The sequence below is a fragment of the Schistocerca piceifrons genome, chromosome X, assembly GCF_021461385.2.
Source record: "Schistocerca piceifrons isolate TAMUIC-IGC-003096 chromosome X, iqSchPice1.1, whole genome shotgun sequence".
Taxonomy (NCBI): domain Eukaryota; kingdom Metazoa; phylum Arthropoda; class Insecta; order Orthoptera; family Acrididae; genus Schistocerca; species Schistocerca piceifrons.
In genome coordinates, this window is record NC_060149.1 from 785201997 (window position 1) to 785221195 (window position 19199).

Sequence of the window (19199 nt, forward strand, 5' to 3'; positions counted from 1 at the left end):
CCCGGGGATGGATCGATGACACGGCTGACATAACTGCGACTTGCTCGGAGGCAGGCAGCATCTGTTCACTGCCAGGTCTCCGTAGTCATTCTGCAAGCGCCTATGAATATCTGCGATGCTCTGGTTTCCCGCCAAAACAAACTCAATGACAGCTCTCTGCAGCTCCATTATAGACGCCCTTTGGAAGGCTCTGTATGAAACCACCACCTATCGGTTCATTAAACTATACGGGACGGAGTGGGAATATTCCACTATGTCCTGTAATGAATTCTGGATTTTTTTCAACCGAAACTGGCAGACAAAAAAAGTGTTGAATTATTTATTGAACGCCTCTCGTATATAAGAGTGGCCCTGTATATCTGATGTAATTAAATCGTTGCCGTCCAGTACTTATATAATGGTCAAGAAATTCATTATCTAAGAAATTAATCAATAGTCACAATTAACTCAGTTCATTACATTCAGAGTAGGTATTAAAATCCATGGAGAAGAAATAAAAACTTTGAGGTTCGTCGATGACATTGTAATTCTGTCAGAGACAGCAAAGGACTTGGAAAAGCAGTTGAACGGAATGGACAGTGTCTTGAAAGGGCCGGCCGGAGTCGCCGTGTGGTTCTAGGCGCTACAGTCTGGAACCCAGCGATCGCTACGGTCGCAGGTTCGAATCCTGCCTCGGGATGGATGTGTGTGATGTCCTTAGGTTAGTTAAGTTTAATTAGTTCTAAGTTCTAGGTGACTGCTGACCTCAGAAGTTAAGTCGCATAGTGCTCAGAGCCATTTGAACCATTTGTCTTGAAAGGAGGGTATAAGATGAACATCAACAAAAGCATAACGAGGATAACTTCAGTCGAATTAAGTCGGGTGATGCTGCGGGAATTAGATTAGGAAATGAGACACTTAAAGTAGTAAAGGAGTTTTGCTATTTTGGGAGCAAAATAACTAATGATGGTCGAAGTAGAGAGGATATAAAATGTCGAGTGGCAATGGCAAGGAAAGCGTTCTGAAGAAGAGAAATTTGTTAACATCGAGTATTGATTTAAGTGTCAGGAAATCGTTTCTGAAAGTATTTGTATGGAGTGTAGCCATGTATGGAAGTGAAACATGGACGATAAATAGTTTGGACAAGAAGAGAATAGAAGCTTTCGAAATGTGGTGCTACAGAAGAATGCTGAAGATTAGATGTGTAGATCACATAACTAATGAGGAGGTATTGAATAGAATTGGAGAGAAGAGGAGTTTGTGGCACAACTTGACTAGAGGAAGGGATCGGTTGGTAGGACATGTTCTGAGGCATCAAGGGATCACCAGTTTAGTACTGGAGCGCAGCATGGAGGATAAAAATCGTAGAGGGAGACCACGAGATGAATACACCAAGCAGATTCAGAAGGCTGCAGTAGGAACTGGGAGATGAAGATTCTTGCACAGGATAGAGTAGCATGGAGAGCTGCATCAAACCAGTCTCAGAACTGAAGACCACAAAAACAACATTACATTAAAATGCATGACAAATGATACTTCCTGCCAGACTAAAACTGTATGCTGGACCAATACTCGAAGTTGAGACCTTGGTATTTCACGGGCAAGAGCTCTACCGACTGAACTATCCGTGCAAGACTCAGTAGCCGTCCTCACAGCCTTACTTCCGCCAGTACCTCAGCTACTACCTTCGAAACTTCACAGAAGTTCTCCTGCGAAACTTGCAGTACTAGCACTCCTGGAAGAAAGGATATTGTGGAAGCATGGCTTAGTCACAGTATTGGGTATGTTTCCAGAATTAATTTTTCACTCTGCAGCGAAGTGTGCATTGATATGAAACGGTTTGCTCGGAGTCTCGTTCTGGCACACAGTTTTAAGCAGAGATTTCGAGGAAAGAGAGCTTGAATCAGTTGTCCTTAAGCCAACTGTATTTTGGAGGTATGTGGACGACACTTTCATAGTGTGGCGCCACGGAGAAGATAAATTGATGAAGTTTCGTCACCACCTCAACTCCATTCATAACATTCGCTTCGCTACTGAAACAGAGAAGGACGGTTGTGTGCCTTGGATGTCTTGGTTAGACGAAAGAATGATAGCTTTCTGGCGCATTCAGCTTATCGTACTCCCGCTCATACTAACTTTTATTTGCAAGCCTCAAGTTGTCATCACCCTTCGAAAACTATGAGCGTGCTTAAAACACTAGTACACAGAGCTCACAGTGTCTCAGATCTAGACAGTTGGTCTAAAGAACGCGGCCACCTAAAGCCAGTGTTTATAAAAAATTGATACTCCGCCCAGTAGATTAACAGAGCACTGTCAGTCAAAGCCAAGAGTCAGGAAATGGATAAAGAAGAGAACACGCTGACAAAATCCTTAACTCATCTTCCTTTTGTGAGAATCATTTCATTTAAAATACAGGAGTTCTGGGTAAATTTCAGGGGAATGTGACTTTTGTCCACCATCTTACTGCGGAAGACCGTAATTTACAAAATATCTTGTCAGTGTTGGGGCAACGGCCTTGCCGCAGTGGATACACCGGTTCCCGTGCGATCACCGAAGTTAAGCGCTGTCGGGCGTGGTCGGCACTTGGATGGGTGACCATCCAGGCCGCCATGCGCTGTTGCCACTTTTCGGGGTGCACTCAGCCTCGTGATGCCAATTGAGGAACTACTCGACCGAATGGTAGCGGCTTCGGTCAAGAATACCATCTTACGACCGGGAGAGCGGTGTACTGACCCCACGCCCCTCCTATCCGCATCCTCCACCGAGGATGACATGGCGGTCGGATGGTCCCGGTAGGCCACTCATGGCCTGAAGGCGGAGTGTGTTTGTCAGTGTTGCATGTCTTACATAGGACAAACCATACGCATTGTGAAAGAACACTGAACTGAACATCAACATTGCACTCGATTTTTGCAACCAGTCAAGCCCGCTATTGCCGAATACCATATTTCCACTGGACAAATGTTCAAACGATGTGAATTCCTAAGGGACCGAACTGCTGAGGTCATCGGTCCCTAGACTTACACACTACTTAAATTAACTTATGCTAAGAACAATACACACACCCATGCCCGAGGGAAGACTCGAACCTCCGGCGGGAGCGGCCGCGCAATCCGTGACATGGCGCCTCACACCGCGCGGACACTCCGCGCGGCTAAGCTGGGCATTCAATGGAGTGTAATAAAACTATGATTCTGACCACAGCAACATCTTTTTGGGAATCCATTATTAAAAAATCCTTGGAAATGCGCTTGGTGTAAAATCTGATGAACCGTGATAGCGGCTACCAGTTGGACAGTGCATGGAACCCCATCATCTCCACGATTCGTTCTAATTGAAGATGACAGATAGCGCCAACGACGGTGGCGACCGGTAACGCAGACGACAGTTCAGTTCTGCGGTTCCACCAGCGAGGGTGTTGCCGCCAGGAAGTGTAGTCCGCCTGCCCGCTTTATTTTGATGCATGCGCGGGATACTCTTAGCGCGCCGTATATTGCGGAACGGAGCAAGTTTTCGTCGCTCCCAGTGCACCTCAGACTGTTCAGTAAAACATACAACATTTACACACCTAGCGTATACACAACATGTTGATTTTTGGCTGGGACATGATCCTCACCGATGGATGATGTCCCAGAAATAAATTAAAAAGTTTCCAAGCCCCTGGTTCCGACCAAGGTTATCGGGAGGTTTCCCCTGGTTGTAAGGTGTATGCTGGAACTGATAAGCCCCACCCATTTATTCCCAATAGGGATCCCCCATTTCCCCAGTATCAGCTTCTCCAATAATTTTCTGAATAGAACCGCGACAATTAATGGAACGGAAGTCGAACAGCCCGCTTACGTATGGAGAATGAAAGGAGTGAAAAAATGTCCTCGACGACTCGCCTGAAGACGACTGGGAGATTCTCAGTTGACACGTCGTGGAATACAAATACACACATTTAAAGAGTATCTACCTCTGTTGTGTATTTCGCTGGTTGTGTGTATAGAAGGCAGGAAGGAAGATTAGAGTTTAACGTCCCCTCGGCATCGAGGTCATTAGAGACGGAGAAAAAAATGGCTCTGACCACTATGGGACTTAATATCTGAGGTCGTCAGTCCCCTAAAACTTAGAACTACTTAAACTTACCTAACCGAAGGACATCACACACATCCATGTCCGAGGCAGGATTCGAACCTGCGACCGTAGCGGTCGCGCGGTCCCAGACTGAAGCGCCTAGAACCGCTCGGCCACCGGGGCCGGCCTCGCTACAGTGACCTTGTGTTCACTAATCCCTGTATCCGTCATGACGCTCTCAATTAGATCAGAATTATTTGTGGCTAAGAGGTCAAGTGCATTCTCGCAACCATTTACAATTCGAGTGGGCTCATGAAGTAATTGTTTTAAAGTAATTCTCACAGAAAGCATTTAGTTCAATTTCGGAAGATGTTTTCTGTCTTCCACTGGCTTTGAACATGTATTTTCGCCAAAGTGTGTGATTGTAAGCGTAGTAGCAGGTCTCTCGCTTACATGTGTGTCCCAACTTTGTGGTGCTACGACTTGCTGTTAAAATGGTTCAAATGGCTCTAAGCACTATGGGACTTAACATCTGACGTCATCAGTCCCATAGACTTAGAACTACCTAAACCTAACTAACCTAACGACATCACGCAGATTCATGCCCGAGGCAGGATTCGAACCAGCGACCGTAGCGGTCGCTCGGTTGCAGACTGAAGCGCCTAGAACTGCGCGGCCGGCTAGAGACGGAGAAGAAGCTCGGGTTGTGTCAAAGATGGGGAAGGATGTCGGCCATGCCCTTTCAAAGGAACCATCCCGGTATTTACCTGGAACGATTTAGGGAAAACACGGTAACCCTCAATCGGCATTACATGAAATGTATTCGCAGTTGCGAATATGAGGAACCATCAACTGTGAACGTGTAGGACGGCAATGCAAATCTGTGCCGGACCAGAAGTGATGATGACGATGATGATGAAGTTTGGTTTGTGGGGCGCTCAACTGCGTGGTTATCAGCGCCCGTACAATTATCCAATCTTTGCTCAGTCCAATTTCGCCACTTTCCTGGATGATGATGAAATGATGAGGACAACACAAACACCCAGTCATCTCGAGGCAGGTGAAAATCCCTGACCCCGCCGGGAATCGAACCCGGGACCCCGTGCTCGGGAAGCGAGAACGCTACCGCGAGACCACGAGCGGTGGACCCGGACCAGAAGTCGAACGCGGATTTACCGTTTTATGCGAGCGGTCGCCTTAACCACTTCGGCTATCCGTGCACAACCCACGGCCAGACCCAGACTTCCATATGTCATCGTTCCTGCGTCACATCCTGTACTCAAAAACAAATAGAGAAGATCCAAATAAGAGCGGCGCGTTTCGTCACAGGGTTATTTGGTAAGCGTGATAGCGTTGCGGAGATGTTTAGCAAACTCAAGTGGCAGACTCTGAAAGAGAGGCGCTCTGCATCGCGGTGTAGTTTGCTGTCCAGGTTTCGAGAGGGTGCGATTTTGGATGCGGTGTCGAATATATTGCTTCCCCCTACTTACACCTCCCGAGGAGATCACGAATGTAAAATTAGAGAGATTCGAGCGCGTACGGACGCTTTCCGGCAGTCGTTCTTCCCGCGAACCATACGCGACTGGAACAGGAAAGGGAGGTACTGACAGTGGCACATTAAGTGCCCTCCGCCACGCATCGCTGGGTGGCTTGCGGAGTATAAATGTAGATGTAGATGTAGATTATGTTATTCCCGTACAGGGGAGGACATTTTAATTGAGTATCGCTGCCTGCCTGCCTGCCTGCATGCATGCGTGTCCGGAGGAACATTGCATTGTTCGTCTTAACATCACAGGCACTGCAATATCGTATCCAAAATCTTGATGGTCCGACGCGGATATGAGCCGTCGTCCTCCCGAATGCGAGTCCAGCGTGCTAACCACTGCGCCACGTGCGGATAGAGGAGCGCTCAATAGTATCGACAGCACTGGCGTGTCTTTACGTAACAAATGAATGGTGCAATCCGAGATGTCGAGGCCTATCTTGAAATTTTTCCCACAGGAAAAATACATTGAAAGAAATGCACTGTCATAATTTTAGCTGCTAAGCCGCAGTGCAAGTATTTAAAAAATGTGAATGTTACTCATTGATGCCTCATAAAGAACCGCTTATAACAGCGGTTTGTACAGCCCTTCCCACCTGGCGTGCGAATTGGCTTGTAAGCAGACGCAGCCGTGATAAGAAGACGTAGCGCTGCGTGCACTCACGCGAATTTTAAGCCAATAAGTCACACCAGAAATGTGTCGAATCATTGATTTCTTGAATAACTTGCAATTCATATCAACAGCTAAACTGTTGCAGATGTAATTGCAGCACGTGTCTTGCAGAGGAAAGAAAATCAAGGTAGTGAATGATTTTACACTATAGACGGCTTCCATCAATCAGGACTTTAATTTGTTGACGATAAATATTGTATAACAATTCCTGTAACACAGTTCTTATGAAAATTTTTGAATAATGTACATTTATCTAACAATGAAGCGAATCCTTGCTTATTCGTCGCAAAAATGCGAGGTGTCTCTTGGATGACTAAAACAAACATCTTCCTTAAACCAGGCAGACCTAACAAAGGAAAAATTAATGCATTCAGGAATTTCACAGTAATTACTACTTTTGCTTAGACATAATTTAAAATGCAGTAAGAAATGGTTGTTCAAGTGGTTCATATGGCTCTAACCACTATGGGACTTAACTTCTAAGGTCATCAGTAACTTCTAAGGTCATCAGTCCCCTATAACGTAGAACTAATTAAACCTAACTAACCTAAGGACATCACAGACATCCATGCCCGAGGCAGGATTCGAACCTGCAACCGTAGCGGTCGCGCGGTTCCAGAATGTACCGCCTAGAACCGCTCGGCCACCCCGCCCGCCAGAAATGGTTGTGACAGTTGTTTTGCGTACCAGGCATACTTGATCAAATTCGTAAAACATGGTGGTACAAACTGTCAATGCAGAAATGACTGAAGTACAATAATATTGTTCCGCTGATAAATCTGAAATGACGAAGAGCTAACGGAAATTATGTTGTTGTTGTGGTCTTCAGTCCAGAGACTGGTTTCATGCAGCTCTCCATGCTACTCTATTCTGTGCAAGCTTCTTCATCTCCCAGTACCTACAGCCACCTACATCCTTCTGAATCTGTTTACTATATTCATCTCTTGGTCTCCCTTTACGATTTTTACCCTCCACGCTGCCCTCCAATACTAAATTGGTGATCCATTGATGTCTCAGAACATGTCCGACCAACCGATCCCTTCTTCTCGTCAAGTTGTGCCACAAATTTCTCTTCTCTCCAATTCTATTCAATACCTCCTCATTAGTTATGTGATCTACCCATCTAATCTTCAGCATTCTTCTGTAGCACCACATTTCGAAAGCTTCTAATCTCTTCTTGTCTAAACTATTTATCGTCCACGTTTCACTTCCATATATGGCTACACTCCATACAAATACTTTCAGAAACGACTTCCTGACTCTTAATTCTATACTCGATGTTAACAAATTTCTCTTCTTCAGTAACGCTTTCCTTGCCATTGCCAGTCTACATTTTATATCCTCTCTTCTTCGACCATCATCAGTTATTTTGCGCCCCAAATAGCAAAACTCCTTTACTACTTTAAGCGTCTCATTTCCTAATCTAATTCCCGCAGTATCACCCGATTTAATTCGACTACATTCCATTATCATCGGTTAGCTTTTGTTGATGTTCATCTTATATCCTACGGAAATTATATTGCCCGACAATTTCCTGAAAAATGCTTTAGGCCGCCGAATATTTTCTTTTTTTTTTTTTTTTTTTTTTTGGTTGAGAGGCTGAATCACACCATAAGTTCCGCGTGGAATTCGAATTATATTAATAGTCTTATCGCCGTCCTTTACAGACAGTGGTGCCGATATTTCCAGGCCAACAGCCCAACAGAAGCAATGACGTTTTTCGTTTTTTTTTTTCGGGAATGGTAAGAAGTCTTTTAGAGATGTTTCCAACTAAACAGTTCTTTTATTTCTAATTTGTCTTGATGTTCCGAAAGGCTGCGTAATCAGTACTCCACAGATACCAATGGCATTGTTGTATACGCATGTGTCATATCATTCATCGATTGCGCCACCGACTCCGCCTTTTTTTCTCTTGGAATGATAAAGTTTGGTTTGCACGAAACTTGACTGATTGGCTTTATAAGCAGCATTTTAGTGGATAACAAGAAGCTGCGTTCAAAAATGTTCAAATGTGTGTGAAATCTTATGGGACTTTACTGCTATGGTCATCAGTCCCTAAGCTTACACACTACTTAACCTAAATTATCCTAAGAACAAACACACACACCCATGCCCGAGGGAGGACTCGAACCTCCGCCGGAACCAGCAGCACAGTCCATGAGAAGCTTCGTCTTCATGTCAGCTACGAATTTCTTTATAGTATAGCTTATAGATGGCATCTCCTCTACAAGTTTACTTCAGGTAAACATCGTAATTTTTCAGCTTCCTTTTCCGAATAATTTCCTGAATCTGTTTAATTAGGTCGGAGGATCTTGGAAAACGGTGACGTTCATCTCACCTGCAATTCAGAACGTAGAGTACCGTAGATTTTACTCGGAGATAGTGCAGTTCTAAATCTTTCCAATGGTTTTCTTTCACACTTTTGCGAATTTGATTTCGGCGCATATTTCGTACTTTATGCAAATCTTTCTTCTATTTATACAATCCATGTTCAGGTTTTATGAAATCAAACAGGCTTTAGACACTGCTTGTGTACAAGCATTTTCTCCCTCTTGCGCTTAACCAAAAGTTTTATGGCCTTTTCTTTCTTACTGTAAGTTATTACTGTACATGTTTACTTTGGGTGTGGAAGGAACTCTATTGTTGTTCTGCACTTTTTTTTGCACAACATTCGTTCGAACCACAATTCACAGAATCGTGCGAGATATTTCCTCTTTCGTCTAATGTTTCCACAGTTCCAAACGAAATGTCGACATCATTCGGGTGCATGTCTGAGAAATTATGTAATAAATAACACATACGTTTGTAGGAGGAGTAGGTGATTTCGACTGCGTACCACGTTCTTCATATTTCATCTTTGCAAAGCTGAAAACATTAATTGGGCACCACATTACTGTGAAACTCTGAAATCTGCACAAAGACAAACGTTATTAGCTAGCATATGCGAAGCAATAGCAAATGAGATTAGTTCAGTTTTATGTTCATTGTTAACACTTAGCAATACAGCAAAGGCAACTGCTAATTATTATGAATATTAAATGATATTAAAATGTATGTGTATTCCTAAGGGACCAAATTGCTGAGGTCATCGGTCCCTAGACTTACACACTACTTAAACTAACTTATGCTAAGTTCAACACACGCCCATGTCCGAGGGAGGACTCGAACCTCCGGCGAGAGGAGCCGCACAGGCGCCTCAAACCGCGCAGCCACTCGCGCGGCTAATGTTGCAAATTCGAGCAAATAGTATCTGTGAACATTTGTGACAGCAGAACTATCAACACAAACTGAAATTCACTTTACAAATTGCGATCGCGTTGTGGCATGTTCACTGTTTGCCGATGTCTCGTCAACCAATAATATGTGCCTGCCATATTGCACATGCACTGTCTTCTACAACTAGAACAGGGGTGTTCATTTCGCCAGCCGCTTGGCTAGCTATGAATTTGGTAAATTTCAACCGTTTTTTAAAAGTACCGGATGATCAAAAAGTCAGTATAAATTTGAAAACTGAATAAATCACGGAATAATGTAGATATAGAGGTACAAATTGACACACATGCTTGGAATGACATAGGGTTTTATTAGAACCAAAAAAAATACGGAAGTTCAAAAATGTCCGACAGATGGCGCTTCATCTGATCGGAATAGCAATAATTAGCATAACAAAGTAAGACAAAGGAAAGACGATATTCTTTACAGGAAATGCTCAATATGTCCACCATCATTCCTCAACAATAGCTGTAGTCGAGGAATAATGTTGTGAACAGCACTGCAAAGCATGTCCGAAGTTATGGTGAGGCGTTGGCGTAGGATGTTGTCTTTCAGCATCCCTAGAGATTTCGGTTGATCACGATACACTTGCGACTTCAGATAACCCCAAAGCCAATAATCGCACGGACTGAAGTCTGGGGACCTGGGAGGCCAAGCATGACGAAAGTGGCGGCTGAGAACACGATCGTCACCAAACGACGCGCGCAAGAGATCTTTGGCTCTGAGCACTATGGGACTTAACTTCTGAGGTCATCAGTCCCCTAGAACTTAGAACTACTTAAACCTAACTAACCTAAGGACATCGCACACATCCATGCCCGAGGCAGGATTCGAACCTGCGACCGTAGCGGTCGCGCGGTTCCAGACTGTAGCTCCTAGAACCGCTCGGCCACTCTGGCCGGTGCAAGAGATCTTCCACGCGTCTAGCAATATGCGGTGGAGCGCCATCCTGCATAAACATCGTACGTTCCAGCAGGTGTTTATCAGCCAGGCTGGGGATGATGCGATTCTGTAACATATCGGCGCACCTCTCACCCGTCACGGTAGCAGTTACAAAACCAGAATCACGCATTTCCTCGAAGAAAAAAGGCCCGATAACGGTAGATGTGGTAAATCCAACCCATACCGTGACATTCTCGTCGTGCAATGGAGTTTCCACGACAGTTCTAGGATTTTCGGTAGCCCAAATTCTGCAGTTGTGGGCGTTGACAGATCCTCGGAGCGTGAAATGAGCTTCGTCGGTCCACAACACGTTACTCAACCAATCGTCATCTTCCGCCATCTTTTGAAACGCCCACACCGCAAATGCCCTCCACTTCACTAAATCGGCAGGTAACAGTTCATGATGCCGATGCATTTTGTACGGATAGCATCGGAGGGTACGCCTAAGTGCCAACCAAACAGTAGTGTATGCAATGCCGGTGCGACGTGCGACTACAGGAGCGCTGACTTCCCCGTACATAGACGAACCTGCTACAGTTTGCATTTCTTCCTGAACTGTCTCAGCAGCATTACGCCTTGTGCTCGGTCGGCCACTACGGGGTCTATCGTCTAAACAACCCGTGGCTTCGAACTTCGAAATCATTCTCGCCACAGCTGCATTTGTCAACGTTCGAATCCCCTTCCCATGGCGATAGGATCGTAACGCTGAACTAGTACATTCCTCATCCTGATAATACAGCATCACTAGAAGCGCCTTTTCAGGTAACGTCAACATGCTGCGGCTGCTGATGCATCTGATTCTCTCTCTCATTACAACTCCTTTTATACACGATTGTCATGCGCAGTCACTGACGTTTTGCTGTCCAGCGCCATCTGTCGGACATTTTGTGAACTTAGTTTTTTTTTGTTCTAATAAAACCCCATGTCATTCCAAGCATGTGTGTCAATTTTTACATCTCTATCTACATTATTCCGTGGTTTATTAAGTTTTCAAATTTATACTGACTTTTTGATCACCCGGTACTTACAGTGTGTCGGTAGCAGCCACAATTTTGACACAGTGTTTCCTTCGGTGTATTCTTACTGTGTTAAAAATTTCCGGCCACGTTTCTATATGTCGGAATGGACAAATAAGACGGTTGCATCGGTTCCATTCGAATAGGCCTCCTTCGTTCAGCTTTCTGTCTAGCAATCAGTTCGCATTACTTTACAGTGCACCGCGTAAATCCAGTAGCATGTTTGTATTCCTGGGCAGATTAATACCATATTACCTCCTAAGGGAACAGAAGCAGGAGACTGGAATTGCAAAATATGCTTTAATTGTACCTCTGCATCAGGAAGGCTATTCAAGTTGGACAGTAGCAAGAAAAATTGGCCTACACTAATTTCAAGTGGTGTATACATTGCAGCTGTCAAAGCAAACTGCTTCCAAAGCGAGTGTTTCGCGATCTACGAGTAGAACACCCAGAGTAACATCATACACGGAGACAGTACATATATCTGCAGAATAAACGTCAGATGACACTTACTACACTGAGATTCCCAAGGAAGTAAAAAGTATTAGAGCTGCTCGAATATCTGTCTCAACAGTACAATGAGGTTTAAAGGGGTGCAGAGAGACCAAAAAGCTTTCACTACACAAACAAAAGAGGGTGAAAAGATTTAAATGGGTACAGCAACATAAAAAGTGGAGCGTGCAGCGATGGACCGAGGTGTTATTAACGGACAAATCTAAGTTTGAGGTATTTGGAAGCCGTCGTCGAATGTCTGTTCGTCGACTTCGTGGAGAACGTATCAAGAGTCAATGTGTGACTCCAACGGCGAAGCATTGCGGGCGGGGGGGGGGGGGGGGGGGGGGGTCGGTCATAGTGTGGGGAAATGATAAAGTCGCTGATTTACTGAGAATTAATGAAAGGAAGGATATCACTGGAAACTAATGAGCAATGCAGTTCCATCTAATAAGAGACTAATTGACCGTGAGTTTGTTCTGCAGCAAGACAATGAATTGTGCAGAGAAATGTGGCGAAATGAAGAATATGAGGCGGCCTTGGTGGCCGAGCGGTTCTAGGCGCTACAGTCTGGAACCGCGCGACCGCTACGGTCGCAGGTTCGAATCCTGCCTCGGGCATGGATGTGTGTGATCTCCTTAGGTTAGTTAGGTTTAAGTAGTTCTTAAGTTCTAGGGGACTGATGACCTTAGAAATTAAGTGCCATAGTGCTCAGAGCCATTTGAACCATTTGAAGAATATGATTTGGCAAAGTCAGTCACCTGACGTAAATCCGATTGAGCTCTTATGGAATGAACTTGGCAGGGAGGTCAGAAAACTGAGGTCATCTGATGCTGAAGATCTTTGGTATAATTTGCAGACTGTTGCACTGCCATATCTTCATAAACACTACAAAATCTTATTGCCAAGAGTTGTGCAGCTGTCCTGCGGGCAAAGGGTGGATACTTTGAAGAGGCTAAAATGTAAACCATATTGTATTGTACAGCTAGAGAAAATTTTTATTTTGTTTCTCTATTTAGTTCGTACGATGTGTTTGTACATTGAAATAAAGCATGCAGTTTTTATCATGGATGATTTTCTTTTTCCGTAAGTCGCTCCAGTGTCCACTAGCGTCTGAGCAATATCAAAAAACCTTCATCGCCTATAATTTCGTATGAACATATACGTCTCGCGCACAAATAGCAACGAATTTATCAATAATCATCTCCTGAACAGGTTTAAGAAAGGTCTTCTCGTAAAGACACAAGACGCTAGTTTATGAGACACTCATGGACGGCAACAAATATGCCAGTGCCACTTGTCCCTTTAAAATTAGCATACATTTGACTGCACATCTAACACAAAAGAAAATCAACATTTCACTCAGCAACATCCACTACCGCCTTAAATACCGTACAACTGAACTTCTAAGTTCGTTGTAGATTTTGTCGTTTTATATTCACCACCAATTATGAGGGTCACTCCAAAAGAAATGCACACTATTTTGTAAAAATACAGTTTTCATTCTACATATGTCAGAGTTTTACAGTGTGTAGGTACATCCTTCCCGCTTGTTTTCAAACTTAGTTCAACCTGTTCCCGGGGGTGGCGCCGTCATAGCATGTCTTCAAGATGGCTGCTACACTTGACGTTCGTCAGAAGCAACGCGCTGTCATAGAATTCCTGTGCTGTGAAAACGAGACAGTAGGAAACATCCACAAGAGGTTGAAAAAGGTGTACGGAGAAGCTACTATCGATCGCAGTACAGTTTGTCGGTGGGCAAGCAGGCTACGTGATGAAAGCGGGCACGGCAATATTGAGGATTGTCCTCACAGCGGCAGGCCTCATACTGCACGCACTCCAGACAATGTGCAGAGAGTTAACGAATTGGTGACTGCTGACAGACGCGTCACAGTGAACCAATTGTCACACTACGTTGGGATAGGGGAAGGAAGTGTTTGCAGGCTACTGGAAGTGTTGGCATTAAAAAAGGTTTGTGCCAGGTGCGTTCCCAGGATGTTGACAGTGGCTCACAAAGAAACAAGAAAAAAGGCATGCAGCGAACTTTTGGAACAGTACGAGAATGGTGGAGATGAATTTCTTGGAACAACTGTGACAGGTGATGAAACATGGCTCCATCATTTTTCACCAGAGACGAAGAGGCAATCAATGGAGTGGCATCATGCAAATTCACCCAAGAAAAAAAAATTCAAAACCACACCTTCTTCTGGAAAAGTTATGGCTACGGTGTTTTTGGATTCTGAAGGACTCTTGCTTGTGGACATCATGCCAAATGGAACCACCATAAATTCTGATGGATATGTGACGACAATGAAGAAACTTCAAGCTCGACTGAGTCGTGTTCGACCACATCGGCAAAATCAGGATGTTTTGCTGTTGCACGACAATGCGCGGCCATAAGTCAGTCAAAAAACCATAGAAGCGATCACAAAACTCGGATGGACAACACTGAAACACCCGCCTTACAGTCCTGACCTGGCTCCTTGTGACTATCATCTCTTTGGGAAACTAAAAGACTATTTTCGTGGAACAAGGTTTGAAGATGATGACTCCCTTGTGCACGCTGCCAAACAGTGGCTCCAACAGGTTGGTCCAGAATTTTACTGTGCGGGTATACAGGAGCTAGTTCCAAGATGGCGTAAGGCAGTTGAGAGGGATGGAAATTATGTGGAGAAATGAAAATATTGCTCCTAAAGGATGTATCTACACGCCGTAAAACTTCCAAACATGTAGAATAAAAGAGGGATTTTTTAAAAAAAATAGTGTGCATTTCTTTTGGAGTGACCCTCGTAGATTTTTTCTTAATCCCCTTTTTATTGATATGATGTCCTTCGTTTGCAAACCACGGTTAATTTCCCCGCACATGTTCTGGGATAAAAACGAATTGAAAAGCTGGTGATAATGTAAATTGGCCTACACACTGTGCCGTATCGCTCCACTAACAGTGCCATACATGCCGTTGATTGGCAGTAGCTACCACCAGCCGAGCTTGTGGTGACGCCAGGGGGCGATTCGAGACGGTCGTAGCTGAGTACGGAGCGGCTTCTGTGCACATACATCAACGAATCGGGCAACTTAAATCACGGTCTGATGAAGGACATTCCGAACATCGTAGCTCCATTCTGTTTGTCTCCATAGTGAGCCATTTTACCGAGCTGAATCCATACAACGGATAGGTACATACACAGCAGACGACCGCATGCTACCATAACTGCGGACTCTACAGCGCTCGAAGACGACGAGTGTGTTGGATGATGAGGGTGACTAATATCTTGTCTGATGAACTTACGAGGGCTGTTCGGAAAGCAAGGTCCGATCTGTCACGAAATAGAAACCACAGTGAAAATCAGAAATCTTTTATTCGCAACAGTTAGCCACACCTTCCAGCTACCTCTGTAAGTAGTCGCCGCGCCGACTTAGACATTTGTCGTGGCGTTGTACAAACTTTCCAGTAGCCTCGTCACAGATAGCAGCCGCCTGCGCTTTCCGCCAATTCACTACGTTGGTCTGCCTTTCGTTGTTTGTTCCAAAAATCAGAAATTTTTTATTCGCAACAGTTAGCCACACCTTGCAGCTACCTCTGTAAATACTCGCGGCGAGATCTATTTACGAAATTTTAGTCACCAACTTTCTCTTCCGAATGCGAAAACATTTTGTTGAGTCCAACCTACATAGGTAGGAATGATCATCAAAATAAAATAATAGAAATCAGAGCTCGAACAGAAAGGTTTAGGTGTTCGTTTTTCCCGCGCGCTGTTCGGGAGTGGAATGGTAGAGAGATAGTATGATTGTGGTTCGATGAACCCTCTGCCAAGCACTTAAATGTGAATTGCAGAGTAGTCAAGTAGATGTAGATGTAGAAAATGTTGTCTTCGTAGCCAGCGGTTCATGTGAGCAGAGATGAACAACGGAGGCAACCGATTGAGTCTGTATTGTGGGTGATGAAACACTTCCCATCGAAAACGCTGCAGGAGCGCCTTCATTGCCCCTGCAGGAAGCGGCTGAAAATTACTTTGAAGAAAGAAATGCATGCATTTATGTTATGTGGGCTGCATACCTTCAGGCGAAATCCCTTATGAGATCCACATACCTGGGGGGAGACACTTTTGTTTTAGACATTTCTACGTGATCAGTTTGCGCTCTGGACGGAAAACAGCTACTGAAGCGATCGACAGGCAAACTAAAAACACTGCCCAACACATCTGTGCAGTTCCATCATATTTTCACAGTGGTTTCCATTTCGCACCTAATCGGATCTTACATTCCGAATATGCCTCGTACATTAGTAACTTAATTTGCAATTACACTACTGGCCATTAAAATTGCTACACTAAGAAGAAATGCAGGTGATAAACGGGTATTCATTAGACAAATATATTATACTAGAACTAACATGTGATCACATTTTCACGCAATTTGGGTGCATAGATCCTGAGAAATCAGTACCCAGAACAACCACCTCTGGCCGTAATAACGGCCTTGATACGCCTGGGTATTGAGTCAAACAGAGCTTGGATGGCGTGTACAGGTACAGCTGCCCATGCACCTTCAACGCGATACCACAGTTCATCAAGAGTAGTGACTGGGGTATTGCGACGAGCCAGTTGCTCGGCCGCCATTGACCAGATGTTTTCAATTGGTGAGATATCTGGAGAATTTGCTGGCCAGGGCAGAAGTCGAACATTTTCTGTATCCAGAAAGGCCCGTACAGGACCTGCAACATGCGGTCGTGTATTATCCTGCTGAAATGTAGGATTTCGCAGGGATCGAATGAAGGGTAGAGCCACGGGTCGTAACACATCTGAAATGTAACGTCCACTGTTCAAAGTGCCGTCAGTGCGAACAAGAGGTGACCGAGACGTGTAACCAATGGCACCCCATACCATCACGCCACGTAATACGCCAGTATGGCGATGACGAATACACGCTTCCAACGTGCGTTCACCGCGATGTCGCTAAACACGGATGCGACCATCATGATGCTGTAAACAGAACCTGGATTCATCCGAAAAAATGACGTTTTGCCATTCGTGCACCCAGGTTCGTCGTTGTGTACACCATCGCAGGCACTCCTGTCTGTGATGCAGCGTCAAGGGTAACCGCAGCCATGGTCTCCGAGCTGATAGGCCATTCTGCTGCAAACGTCGTCGAACCGTTCTTGCAGATGGTTGTTGTCTTGCAAACGTCCCCATCTGTTGACTCAAGGATCGAGACGTGGCTGCACGATCCGTTACAGCCATGCGGATAAGATGCCTGTCATCTCGACTGCTAGCGATACGAGGCCGTTGGGATCCAGCACGGCGTTCCGTATTACCCTCCTGAACCCACCAATTCCATATTCTACTAACAGTCATTGGATCTCGACCAACGTGAGCAGCAATGTCGCGATACGATAAACCGCAATCGCGATAGGCTACAATCCGACCTTTATCAAAGTCGGAAACGTGATGGTACGCATTTCTCCTCCTTACACGTGGCATCACAACAACGTTTCACCAGGCAACGCCGGTGAACTGCTGTTGGTGTATGGGAAATCGGTTGGAAACTTTCCTCATGTCAGCACGTTGTAGGTATCGCCACCGGCGCCAACCTTGTGTGAATGCTTTGAAAAGCTAATCATTTGCATATCACAGCGTTTTCTTCCTGTCTGTTAAATTTCGCGTCTGTAGCACGTCATCTTCGTGGTGTAGCAATTTTAATGACCAGTAGTGTAATTTTGCTCCATAAAAAATGGTTCAAATGGCTTTGAGCACTATGGGACTTATCATCTGAGGTCATCAGTCCCCTAGAACTTAGAACTACGTAAACCTAACTAACCTAAGGACATCACACACATCCGCGCCCGAGGCAGGATTCGAACCTGCGACCGTAGCGGTCGCGCGGTTCCAGACTGAAGCGCCTAGAACCGTTCGGCCACACCGGCCGGTGGTTCCATAAATAAACTGACAGTTTTACACAGTACTGTGGTTATTCACAAATGAAAATAACGTGAATACCTCCTCCGACTTCCACTCGGACTCCGACAAAGAGGTTGACTCGGAGTTCAATTTGGATAAAACCACCTGCTATAGTGAGAGCAAGTAAGAAGGCAGGTACGCGGTGTGTTCTGCACAGAGTGAGACGGAGAATACTTTGCTGCCTCGATACTGTGATGTCTGTTCTTTTCCCACGTTTTATGCTCTTGGCGTCGTCTGTCCTGCGTAACTGGAAAAGGTGGGGTGTGTGCCATATTAGCCAGTGTTTCCGCATGTGACTCTCCTGAGAAATTGTTATACCCTCAAAAAAGCTCCACTATTGATCGCTGCTAAACGTTTTATGTGCATCCCAAAGCGTACCCCACCATAGGCAATCGCAGTAGAGTGCCCCAATTAGATTTTGAGTTACTGTATGCTGATCGAGAGGAAAGATATAAAATGGAGACACGCAACAGTAAAAAAACATTATTAAAATCTGGAATTTGTTAACATCAAATACAAATGTAAATCAATGTGTCGAGATGACGTAGTGATAAGTGCATCTGCTTAGTAAGCAGGAGACCTGGGTTTGAATCCTGGTCCGACACAAATTTTCAACTTGCCCCTTTGAAATAAATGGATGCCCACTGGCAGACAATGTCTTTAATTCCTTTGCGTCTCGATTCATAATGGCAGGACGATCAAACTGGGGTCTGTCGATACTTTCAGTGGAGACGCACAGCAAACTCCAACTCTTACGGGAATCGGCGAGATGCCGTGGGTAATGAGGCTAATGAGCAAAGGTTCAAATGGCTCTGAGCACTATGGGACTTAACATCTGAGGTCATCAGTCCCCTAGAACTTAGAACTACTTAAACCTAACTAACCTAAGGACATCACACACATCCATGCCCAAGGCAGGATTCGAACCTGCGACCGGAGCGGTCGCGCGGTCACAGACTGTAGCGCCTAGAACCGCTCGGTCACCCTGGCCGGCATTGTGCAAAGGCACTACATCAGTAGTGTGTGGTACATCAGTAGAGAATTTGGGTGTGAATGGAGGCGTGCTAAATAGTCCGTGTGGTTGTGGCGACCACTGCTTCCGGATTGCGTAGTGTTCAGCGCATCTGCCTAGTAAGCAGCAGAACCGGTTTCGAATCGTGATCCGGAACAAATTTTCAACTTGCCTCATTGAAGTGAATCAATGCCCACTAGCAGCTAATGTCTTTAATTCCTTTGTGTCTCCATTCATTGTGGCTGTAGGATCAAAA

General features: G+C 44.9%; 1 protein-coding gene and 1 pseudogene across 1 annotated transcript in view; both read left to right on the forward strand.

The window, feature by feature from the left end:
- LOC124721783 (extensin) overlaps nucleotides 1–19199 on the forward strand; it is a 260132-nt gene that overhangs the window by 182929 nt on the left and 58004 nt on the right. The gene's annotated exons all lie outside the window — the stretch shown is intronic.
- Nucleotides 2485–2602, forward strand: LOC124723473 (annotated as a pseudogene).